This window comes from Parambassis ranga, unplaced genomic scaffold, assembly GCF_900634625.1.
Source record: "Parambassis ranga unplaced genomic scaffold, fParRan2.1 scaffold_22_arrow_ctg1, whole genome shotgun sequence".
NCBI classification, from domain to species: Eukaryota; Metazoa; Chordata; class Actinopteri; family Ambassidae; genus Parambassis; species Parambassis ranga.
Genome location: NW_021144778.1, coordinates 4,393,637 through 4,404,911, shown reverse-complemented (window position 1 = coordinate 4,404,911; position 11,275 = coordinate 4,393,637).

The following is an 11,275-nucleotide window of genomic DNA, read 5'->3' as shown; positions in this document are numbered from 1 at the left end:
TACTGTCCCCATGAACCCAGAAGTATGATGTCGCTAGCCACATTCGTGTTCAGACCTTAGCCAGATTTTAGCAAACCCAGCTCAATCCACCTCTGTGAGGTGGATCTATCTAATCCAGCTTTAACTGGATTTTTGTGCTGTTCTGATTGATTACACAAGACTGAACGGGGTCTGAATGTACTCATGTACAAATGCAAGAGGATTATAATCCTGACATAAACTGTGTGCAGAATATGAGACTCACCCTGGATGAACCTGGTCACCAGCAGGTCCAGGTTGTCCTCTCCTGTCACAGTCTGAAGTTTCCTAAACATGTCCTCCAGAACGTCCAGAGACACGTCCTGTGAGTCCCCCCTCCTCTGCTCCTTCAGCTCTGACACTGAGAAACACAAAACACATCAGATTCACATCAGTGAGGCGCCAGTCTCATCTTCATCAGCAGGGTTAGCATTAGCATCACAATGTTATGTTTATCATTCATGTTTATCATTCATTATTCTCTTTAGTCTTAGTGCCTGTATTCACAATGACACAAGGACACACAAATGTGTAACTGTATTGTATGTGCAACATTATTGCCTGCTACATGAATTCTACTGAGAAACACATGTTGTTTGTACTTTTGTCCTTTTCCGCTGTGGCTTTTTGCATTGATGAAAAATGAATGATACAATTATTGGAACTGTTAGCACTGCTAAAACTTTAGACACATTAGCTACAACATCATGCGGGCCGCCTGCCTCTTACATTGCCTGGTTCCCATTTGTGGTCGCTCCTCTCGCTGCCCTTGACGCTCATGAAGTTCTTCAGGCTGCTCTGCTGTGCAATAACCCGCTCCAGTTCCTTCATCTCAGCGTTAAAGTGAGCGTGTTCCTTCTCCGCTGTCTCCCTCAGCACGGTCAGCTTGGACTGAGCCTCCACCCTTATGTATACCAGTTCCAGATATGAGCTGCAACATCTCAGAGGTTTCCTTCCATTTAACACAACTGGCTGTCTCAGGAGCTCACCTTTCTTCGTTAGCAGCGCTGATCTGGTTGGTAACTTCTGCGTTCTTCTTGTGGAGTTCCTGCAGTTCCTGCGATACAAATATATCTGCTAATAAAGTGTTGAAGGAGAAATCAACAATGTGCCCATGGTGATGATATGATAAGAGTTGTAACCTTGTTCAGCTTGTTGTGTTGCTGCTGGAAATGGTGACGCTCATTAAGAAGACTCTGCAGCTTCTCCTTCAGATGGCTGTTTTTTGCTAACTGCTCATTGAGTTTAGTGGTGGCCTGGACAGAGATGAACATAAAGTAAACAACAGAATGGCTTTGTTTTGTTTGTTTATGCTGTAGCAATGAGTTTGATGACTCACTCTGTGCAGCTCTCCTTCCACAGATTTCTGAGTGCTCTGTACCTTTGACCTAACACAGAGACTGAAAGCTCCTCTTCTCGCTCCCATCATCTCGGACTCCAGGTTTGAAATCTGCCCGCATTAAAGTCAAAAGTAAAAAATATGAATCAACATGAAATGATGAAATACATACACGATATACAGTCAGACCTTTCTCTGCAAGTCCTTTTGTTTTTGCCTCTCTCTCTCTAGCTCTTCATCCAAAGCATGGTTATGCTGGAGCAGCTTCTGAAGACGCTGGATGTCCTCAGTCTTCATCTCTTTGCGCCTCTTACACGCGCTGAGCTTTTCACGGAGCTCCTCCTGCTCCTTCAGCAGATTCTCAATCTCCTGCCTTCATCCAAGTCAACATGTGATCAGATATACAACAGACACACACACACAAATACAGTGTGTGAGTTACAGTATGGTAAGTGCGCTCACTCTTGTTTGTAGATTTGTCTCTGGGTCTTGCGGTTGTAGGCCTCATTCTCTCTCTCCATGGTCCTCACTCGTCTCTGCAGGTCCTCAAGTTTGGCTTTCTCTAACTCTGTTTAAAAACGTTATTTAACATTACAGATATTTCAACCAAACAACAATACAACTGATAATAATTACAAGATTTTAAAACAAAAAAACACACATCACCTGTGCCACCTGTGCTCGAGGACGACCTTCTTCGAGACATGTTTACACCAAATGCAGCCAAATCTTTAAACAAGAAAACATGAACGAATGTCTTAATGGAAATATCATTGTCCTCTGTCACGATTCCTATTTAGTCTATTTAAGATATTGAAATCTAATTTTAAATACACAGGTCATCAAAATAACCAAAATGCTAACGTAGCATGTCTTGCTAGCTGTTACAGAAGACATCAAATATTTAGCTTGCTCGTACTTAGCTAAACTATATCAGGTGTGTGAAATGTGTGTGTTGTGCTGTGTAAGAATAAATAAAAGTTTATCTGACCAGCTGTACGCTTGGGAACCCACCGAACCTTTGCAGGACACCAGTACACCGCAGCGGCAGCTGTCTGAAGTGTTGTTAGCAACCGTTGCTAAGGAACACGGGACAATCAGGCCCTGCTCTCAGGCTGTCAGGCAGCGGCCTTCAAGGTGCTCCGTATGAAATTAACACATGAGAGATACTATATGAAATGAGCCTATTTTATAATACGGTAAACAAATATTAATTAAAAAGTGAATTTAACAAAATACAAATGCTCATAAAAATATAGATGATAAATATTTAATCGACCAGTCATCAGACTCTGATCATACATGTGACATTTCGTACAGATCGGACAGAAAACGAAGAAGTTATAGAGACTTTCTGTGTCCTCAGAAATGGTCAAACTTTGAGGCCACACCCCGGCCACACCGTCAGACTTTTGTAAGAGTTTTGGAATGCGTCTATTCCCTATGGTGTCCTGAGTGGACACGGCGAATTTCAGCTCAATCCGTTGAAGTATGCGAGGCGTGAAAAGTTTGGCAGCAGGGTCACACATCGCCAAAAATGGCCACAAACCTTCAAATGGCGGACTTCCTGTTGGGTTTGGAGGGGGGGTCCAAGAGACTTTTTTGTGCGTCTTGAGGTGATACATATGTGTGCCAATTTTCATAATCCTGTGTCAAACCGGCCAGAGGGGCTACGCGTTGGGGGCGCTATAGAGCCATTTTTATATGTGCATTTCAAAAGTCAGCAAATTTCAAAATTTTTCGGGCGAATGAATTTTTCTACCAAGTTTGGTGAGTTTTTGGGCATGTTAAGGCCTCCAAAAATGCGATCTCGGAGGGGGTAAAAAAAAAAAAAAAAAATTAAAGCTGCAAGCAGCATTGCGGGCCCTCGCGCACCTTGCGATCCGCGGGGTCATCGCAGTCTTCTCTCCTATGCTCTCGTCTCTTATACTCTCCTGTCCTATGCTCTCCTCCTCTCATTTCCACGGATATACAACAAACACATGTTTACAACCAAACTTTCCTGCTACCAGTAGGTGGCGCTATGACCGTATCATCCCATTAGCATATATATTTGTTCAGACTCGGGTCCATAGCAGTACTGTAAGATTTTGTCCACATTGCATGAAGTATATGGGTAGTACTACATAGAATAGAGCGAGTTCCTTTGTAATGGCGAACGGTCAACTTTGAGGCCACTCCCCCGCCACACGGTAATACTTTTGAAAGAGTTTTGGAATGCATCTATTCCCTATGGTGTCCTGAGTAGACACAGTGAATTTCAGCTCAATTGCATGAAGTATGTGAGGCGTGAAAAGTTTTGAAGCAGGGTCAAAAATAGGCAAACAATTGCCACAAAAGTCAAAATGGCGGACTTCCTGTTGGGTTTGGAGGCGGGGTCCAAGAGACTTTTTTGTGCGTCTTGGGGTGATACACATGTGTGCTAATTTTCATGAACCTGTGTCAAACTGGCCAGCGGGGCTACACATTAGGGCAAAAAATACAGGGAGTTCCTTTGTAATGGCGAATGGTCAACTTTGAGGCCACGCCCCCACCACACCGTAAGACTTTTGTAAGAGTTTTGGAATGCGTCTATTCCCTGTGGTGTCCTGAGTGGACACAGTGAATTTCAGCTCAATTGCATGAAGTATGTGAGGCGTGAAAAGTTTTGAAGCAGGGTCACAAATAGGAAAAAAATGGCCACAAAAGTCAAAATGGTGGACTTCCTGTTGGGTTTGGAGGGGGGGTCCAAGAGACTTTTTTGTGCGTCTTGGGGTGATACACATGTGTGCTAATTCTCATGATCCTGTGTCAAACTGGCCAGCGGGGCTACGCATTAGGGCAATAAATACAGTGAGTTCCTTTGTAATGGCGAATGGTCAACTTTGAGGCCACGCCCCCGCCACACCGTCAGACTTTTGTAAGAGTTTTTGAATGCGTCTATTCCCTATGGTGTCCTGAGTGGACACAGTGAGTTTTAGCTCATTTGGATGAAGTATGCGAGGCGTGAAAAGTTTTGCAGGAGGGTCACAAATCGCCAAAAATTAACAGAAATTTCAAAATGGCGGACTTCCTGTTGGGTTTGGAGGGGGGGTCCAAGAGACTTTTTTGTGCATCTTGGGGTGATACACATGTGTACCAATTTTCATGACCCTACTCAAAACAGGCCAGGGGGGCAGGCAGAAAAACCTATGAAAACACAACATTTTGTGTAGCCAGTAGGTGGCGCTCTGTCAAAGCCTCAATATTGTTGTATAGATGTGTTTAGGGTCAGACTCTGATCATACATGTGACATTTCGTACAGATCGGACAGAAAACGAAGAAGTTATAGAGACTTTCTGTGTCCTCAGAAATGGTCAAACTTTGAGGCCACGCCCCGGCCACACCGTCAGACTTTTGTAAGAGTTTTGGAATGCGTCTATTCCCTATGGTGTCCTGAGTGGACACGGCGAGTTTCAGCTCAATCCGTTGAGGTATGCGAGGCGTGAAAAGTTTGGCAGCAGGGTCACACATCGCCAAAAATGGCCACAAACCTTCAAATGGCGGACTTCCTGTTGGGTTTGGAGGGGGGGTCCAAGAGACTTTTTTGTGCGTCTTGAGGTGATACATATGTGTGCCAATTTTCATAATCCTGTGTCAAACCGGCCAGAGGGGCTACGCGTTGGGGGCGCTATAGAGCCATTTTTATATGTGCATTTCAAAAGTCAGCAAATTTCAAAATTTTTCGGGCGAATGAATTTTTCTACCAAGTTTGGTGAGTTTTTGGGCATGTTAAGGCCTCCAAAAATGCGATCTCGGAGGGGGAAAAAAAAAAAAAAAAAAAAAAAAAAAAAAAAAAAAAAAAAAAAAAAAAAAAATAATAATCCTAAGGGTTTCAATAGGGCTCTTGCACCATTCGGTGCTCGGGCCCTAATTAAAGCTGCAAGCAGCATTGCGGGCCCTCGCGCACCTTGCGATCCGCGGGGTCATCGCAGTCTTCTCTCCTATGCTCTTGTCTCCTATACTCTCCTGTCCTATGCTCTCCTCTTATTTCCACAGAGATACAACGAACACATGTTTACAACCAAACTTTCCTGCTACCAGTAGGTGGCGCTATGACCGTATCATCCTATTAGCATATATATCTGTTCAGACTCGGGTCCATAGCAGTACTGTAAGATTTTGTCCACATTGCATAAAGTATATGGGTAGTACTGCATAAAACACAGCGAGTTCCTTTGTAATGGCGAACGGTCAACTTTGAGGCCACTCCCCCGCCACACGGTAATACTTTTGAAAGAGTTTTGGAATGCATCTATTCCCTGTGGTGTCCTGAGTGGACACAGTGAATTTCAGCTCAATTGCATGAAGTATGTGAGGCGTGAAAAGTTTTGAAGCAGGGTCACAAATAGGCAAAAAATGGCCACAAAAGTCAAAATGGTGGACTTCCTGTTGGGTTTGGAGGGGGGGTCCAAGAGACTTTTTTGTGCGTCTTGGGGTGATACACATGTGTGCTAATTCTCATGATCCTGTGTCAAACTGGCCAGCGGGGCTACGCATTAGGGCAATAAATACAGTGAGTTCCTTTGTAATGGCGAACGGTCAACTTTGAGGCCACTCCCCCGCCACACGGTAATACTTTTGAAAGAGTTTTGGAATGCATCTATTCCCTGTGGTGTCCTGAGTGGACACAGTGAATTTCAGCTCAATTGCATGAAGTATGTGAGGCGTGAAAAGTTTTGAAGCAGGGTCACAAATAGGCAAAAAATGGCCACAAAAGTCAAAATGGTGGACTTCCTGTTGGGTTTGGAGGGGGGGTCCAAGAGACTTTTTTGTGCGTCTTGGGGTGATACACATGTGTGCTAATTCTCATGATCCTGTGTCAAACTGGCCAGCGGGGCTACGCATTAGGGCAATAAATACAGTGAGTTCCTTTGTAATGGCGAATGGTCAACTTTGAGGCCACGCCCCCGCCACACCGTCAGACTTTTGTAAGAGTTTTTGAATGCGTCTATTCCCTATGGTGTCCTGAGTGGACACAGTGAGTTTTAGCTCATTTGGATGAAGTATGCGAGGCGTGAAAAGTTTTGTAGGAGGGTCACAAATCGCCAAAAATTAACAGAAATTTCAAAATTGCGGACTTCCTGTTGGGTTTGGAGGGGGGGTCCAAGAGACTTTTTTGTGCATCTTGGGGTGATACACATGTGTACCAATTTTCATGACCCTACTCAAAACAGGCCAGGGGGGCAGGCAGAAAAACCTATGAAAACACAACATTTTGTGTAGCCAGTAGGTGGCGCTCTATCAAAGCCTCAATATTGTTGTATAGATGTGTTTAGGGTCAGACTCTGATCATACATGTGACATTTCGTACAGATCGGACAGAAAACGAAGAAGTTATAGAGACTTTCTGTGTCCTCAGAAATGGTCAAACTTTGAGGCCACGCCCCGGCCACACCGTCAGACTTTTGTAAGAGTTTTGGAATGCGTCTATTCCCTATGGTGTCCTGAGTGGACACGGCAAATTTCAGCTCGATCCGTTGAAGTATGCGAGGCGTGAAAAGTTTGGCAGCAGGGTCACACATCGCCAAAAATGGCCACAAACCTTCAAATGGCGGACTTCCTGTTGGGTTTGGAGGGGGGGTCCAAGAGACTTTTTTGTGCGTCTTGAGGTGATACATATGTGTGCCAATTTTCATAATCCTGTGTCAAACCGGCCAGAGGGGCTACGCGTTGGGGGCGCTATAGAGCCATTTTTATATGTGCATTTCAAAAGTCAGCAAATTTCAAAATTTTTCGGGCGAATGAATTTTTCTACCAAGTTTGGTGAGTTTTTGGGCATGTTAAGGCCTCCAAAAATGCGATCTCGGAGGGGGAAAAAAAAAAAAAAAAAAAAAAAAAAAAAAAAAAAAAAATAATAATCCTAAGGGTTTCAGTAGGGCTCTTGCACCATTCGGTGCTCGGGCCCTAATAATAATCCTAAGGGTTTCAATAGGGCTCTTGCACCATTCGGTGCTCGGGCCCTAATTAAAGCTGCAAGCAGCATTGCGGGCCCTCGCGCACCTTGCGATCCGCGGGGTCATCGCAGTCTTCTCTCCTATGCTCTCGTCTCCTATACTCTCCTGTGCTATGCTCTCCTCCTCTCATTTCCACAGATATACAACAAACACACGTTTACAACCAAACTTTCCTGCTACCAGTAGGTGGCGCTATGACCGTATCATCCTATTAGCATATATATCTGTTTAGACTTGGCTCCATGGCAGTACTGTAAGACTTTGTCCACATTGCATAAAGTATATGGGTAGTACTGCATAAAACACAGCGAGTTCCTTTGTAATGGCGAATGGTCAACTTTGAGGCCACTCCCCCACCACACGGTAATACTTTTGAAAGAGTTTTGGAATGCGTCTATTCCCTATGGTGTCCTGAGTGGACACAGTGAATTTCAGCTGAATTGCATGAAGTATGCGAGGCACGAAAAGTTTTATAGCAGGGTCAGAAAACGGTAAAAATTACAAAAAAAAAGTCAAAATGGTGGACTTCCTGTTGGGTTTGGAGGGGGGGTCCAAGAGACTTTTTTGTGCGTCTTGGGGTGATACACATGTGTGCTAATTCTTGTGATCCTGTGTCAAACTGGCCAGCGGGGCTACGCATTAGGGCAATAAATACAGTGACTTCCTTTGTAATGGCGAATGGTCAACTTTGAGGCCACGCCCCCGCCACACCGTCAGACTTTTGTAAGAGTTTTGGAATGCATCTATTCCCTATGGTGTCCTGAGTGGACACAGTGAGTTTTAGCTCATTTGGATGAAGTATGCGAGGCGTGAAAAGTTTTGCAGCAGGGTCACAAATCGCCAAAAATTAACAGAAATTTCAAAATGGCGGACTTCCTGTTGGGTTTGGAGGGGGGGTCCAAGAGACTTTTTTGTGCATCTTGGGGTGATACACATGTGTGCCAATTTTCGTGACCCTACTCAAAACAGGCCACAGGGGCAGGCAGAAAAACCTATGAAAACACAACATTTTGTGTAGCCAGTAGGTGGCGCTCTGTCAAAGCCTCAATATTGTTGTATAGATGTGTTTAGGGTCAGACTCTGATCATACATGTGACATTTCGTACAGATCGGACAGAAAACGAAGAAGTTATAGAGACTTTCTGTGTCCTCAGAAATGGTCAAACTTTGAGGCCACGCCCCGGCCACACCGTAAGACTTTTGTAAGAGTTTTGGAATGCGTCTATTCCGTATGGTGTCCTGAGTGGACACGGCAAATTTCAGCTCGATCCGTTGAAGTATGCGAGGCGTGAAAAGTTTGGCAGCAGGGTCACACATCGCCAAAAATGGCCACAAACCTTCAAATGGCGGACTTCCTGTTGGGTTTGGAGGGGGGGTCCAAGAGACTTTTTTGTGCGTCTTGAGGTGATACATATGTGTGCCAATTTTCATAATCCTGTGTCAAACCGGCCAGAGGGGCTACGCGTTGGGGGCGCTATAGAGCCATTTTTATATGTGCATTTCAAAAGTCAGCAAATTTCAAAATTTTTCGGGCGAATGAATTTTTCTACCAAGTTTGGTGAGTTTTTGGGCATGTTAAGGCCTCCAAAAATGCGATCTCGGAGGGGGAAAAAAAAAAATAATAATCCTAAGGGTTTCAATAGGGCTCTTGCACCATTCGGTGCTCGGGCCCTAAAAATTAAAGCTGCAAGCAGCATTGCGGGCCCTCGCGCACCTTGCGATCCGCGGGGTCATCGCAGTCTTCTCTCCTATGCTCTCGTCTCCTATACTCTCCTGTGCTATGCTCTCCTCCTCTCATTTCCACAGATATAAAACTAACACATGTTTACAACCAAACTTTCCTGCTACCAGTAGGTGGCGCTATGACCGTATCATCCTATTAGCATATATATCTGTTTAGACTCGGCTCCATGGCAGTACTGTAAGATTTTGTCCACATTGCATAAAGTATATGGGTAGTACTGCATAAAACACAGCGAGTTCCTTTGTAATGGCGAATGGTCAACTTTGAGGCCACTCCCCCACCACACGGTAATACTTTTGAAAGAGTTTTGGAATGCGTCTATTCCCTATAGTGTCCTGAGTGGACACAGTGAATTTCAGCTCAATTGCATGAAGTATGCGAGGCGTGAAAAGTTTTGAAGCAGGGTCACAAATAGGCACAAAATGGCCACAAAAGTCAAAATGGCGGACTTCCTGTTGGGTTTGGAGGGGGGGTCCAAGAGACTTTTTTGTGCGTCTTGGGGTGATACACATGTGTGCTAATTTTCATGATCCTGTGTCAAACTGGCCAGCGGGGCTACGCATTAGGGCAATAAATACAGTGAGTTCCTTTGTAATGGCGAATGGTCAAGTTTGAGGCCACGCCCCCGCCACACCGTCAGACTTTTGTAAGAGTTTTTGAATGCGTCTATTCCCTATGGTGTCCTGAGTGGACACAGTGAGTTTTAGCTCATTTGGAGGAAGTATGCGAGGCGTGAAAAGTTTTGTAGGAGGGTCACAAATCGCCAAAAATTAACAGAAATTTCAAAATTGCGGACTTCCTGTTGGGTTTGGAGGGGGGGTCCAAGAGACTTTTTTGTGCATCTTGGGGTGATACACTTGTGTACCAATTTTCATGACCCTACTCAAAACAGGCCAGGGGGGCAGGCAGAAAAACCTATGAAAACACAACATTTTGTGTAGCCAGTAGGTGGCGCTCTGTCAAAGCCTCAATATTGTTGTATAGATGTGTTTAGGGTCAGACTCTGATCATACATGTGACATTTCGTACAGATCGGACAGAAAACGAAGAAGTTATAGAGACTTTCTGTGTCCTCAGAAATGGTCAAACTTTGAGGCCACGCCCCGGCCACACCGTAAGACTTTTGTAAGAGTTTTGGAATGCGTCTATTCCCTATGGTGTCCTGAGTGGACACGGCAAATTTCAGCTCGATCCGTTGAAGTATGCGAGGCGTGAAAAGTTTGGCAGCAGGGTCACACATCGCCAAAAATGGCCACAAACCTTCAAATGGCGGACTTCCTGTTGGGTTTGGAGGGGGGGTCCAAGAGACTTTTTTGTGCGTCTTGAGGTGATACATATGTGTGCCAATTTTCATAATCCTGTGTCAAACCGGCCAGAGGGGCTACGCGTTGGGGGCGCTATAGAGCCATTTTTATATGTGCATTTCAAAAGTCAGCAAATTTCAAAATTTTTCGGGCGAATGAATTTTTCTACCAAGTTTGGTGAGTTTTTGGGCATGTTAAGGCCTCCAAAAATGCGATCTCGGAGGGGGAAAAAAAAAAAAAAAAAAAAAAAAAAAAAAAAAAAAAAAAAAAATAATAATCCTAAGGGTTTCAATAGGGCTCTTGCACCATTCGGTGCTCGGGCCCTAATTAAAGCTGCAAGCAGCATTGCGGGCCCTCGTGCACCTTGCGATCCGCGGGGTCATCGCAGTCTTCTCTCCTATGCTCTTGTCTCCTATACTCTCCTGTCCTATGCTCTCCTCTTATTTCCACAGAGATACAACGAACACATGTTTACAACCAAACTTTCCTGCTACCAGTAGGTGGCGTTATGACCGTATCATCCCATTAGCATATATATCTGTTCAGACTCGGGTCCATAGCAGTACTGTAAGATTTTGTCCACATTGCATAAAGTATATGGGTAGTACTGCATAAAACACAGCGAGTTCCTTTGTAATGGCGAATGGTCAACTTTGAGGCCACGCCCCCACCACACCGTAAGACTTTTGTAAGAGTTTTGGAATGCGTCTATTCCCTGTGGTGTCCTGAGTGGACACAGTGAATTTCAGCTCAATTGCATGAAGTATGTGAGGCGTGAAAAGTTTTGAAGCAGGGTCACAAATAGGCAAAAAATGGCCACAAAAGTCAAAATGGTGGACTTCCTGTTGGGTTTGGAGGGGGGGTCCAAGAGACTTTTTTGTGCGTCTTGGGGTG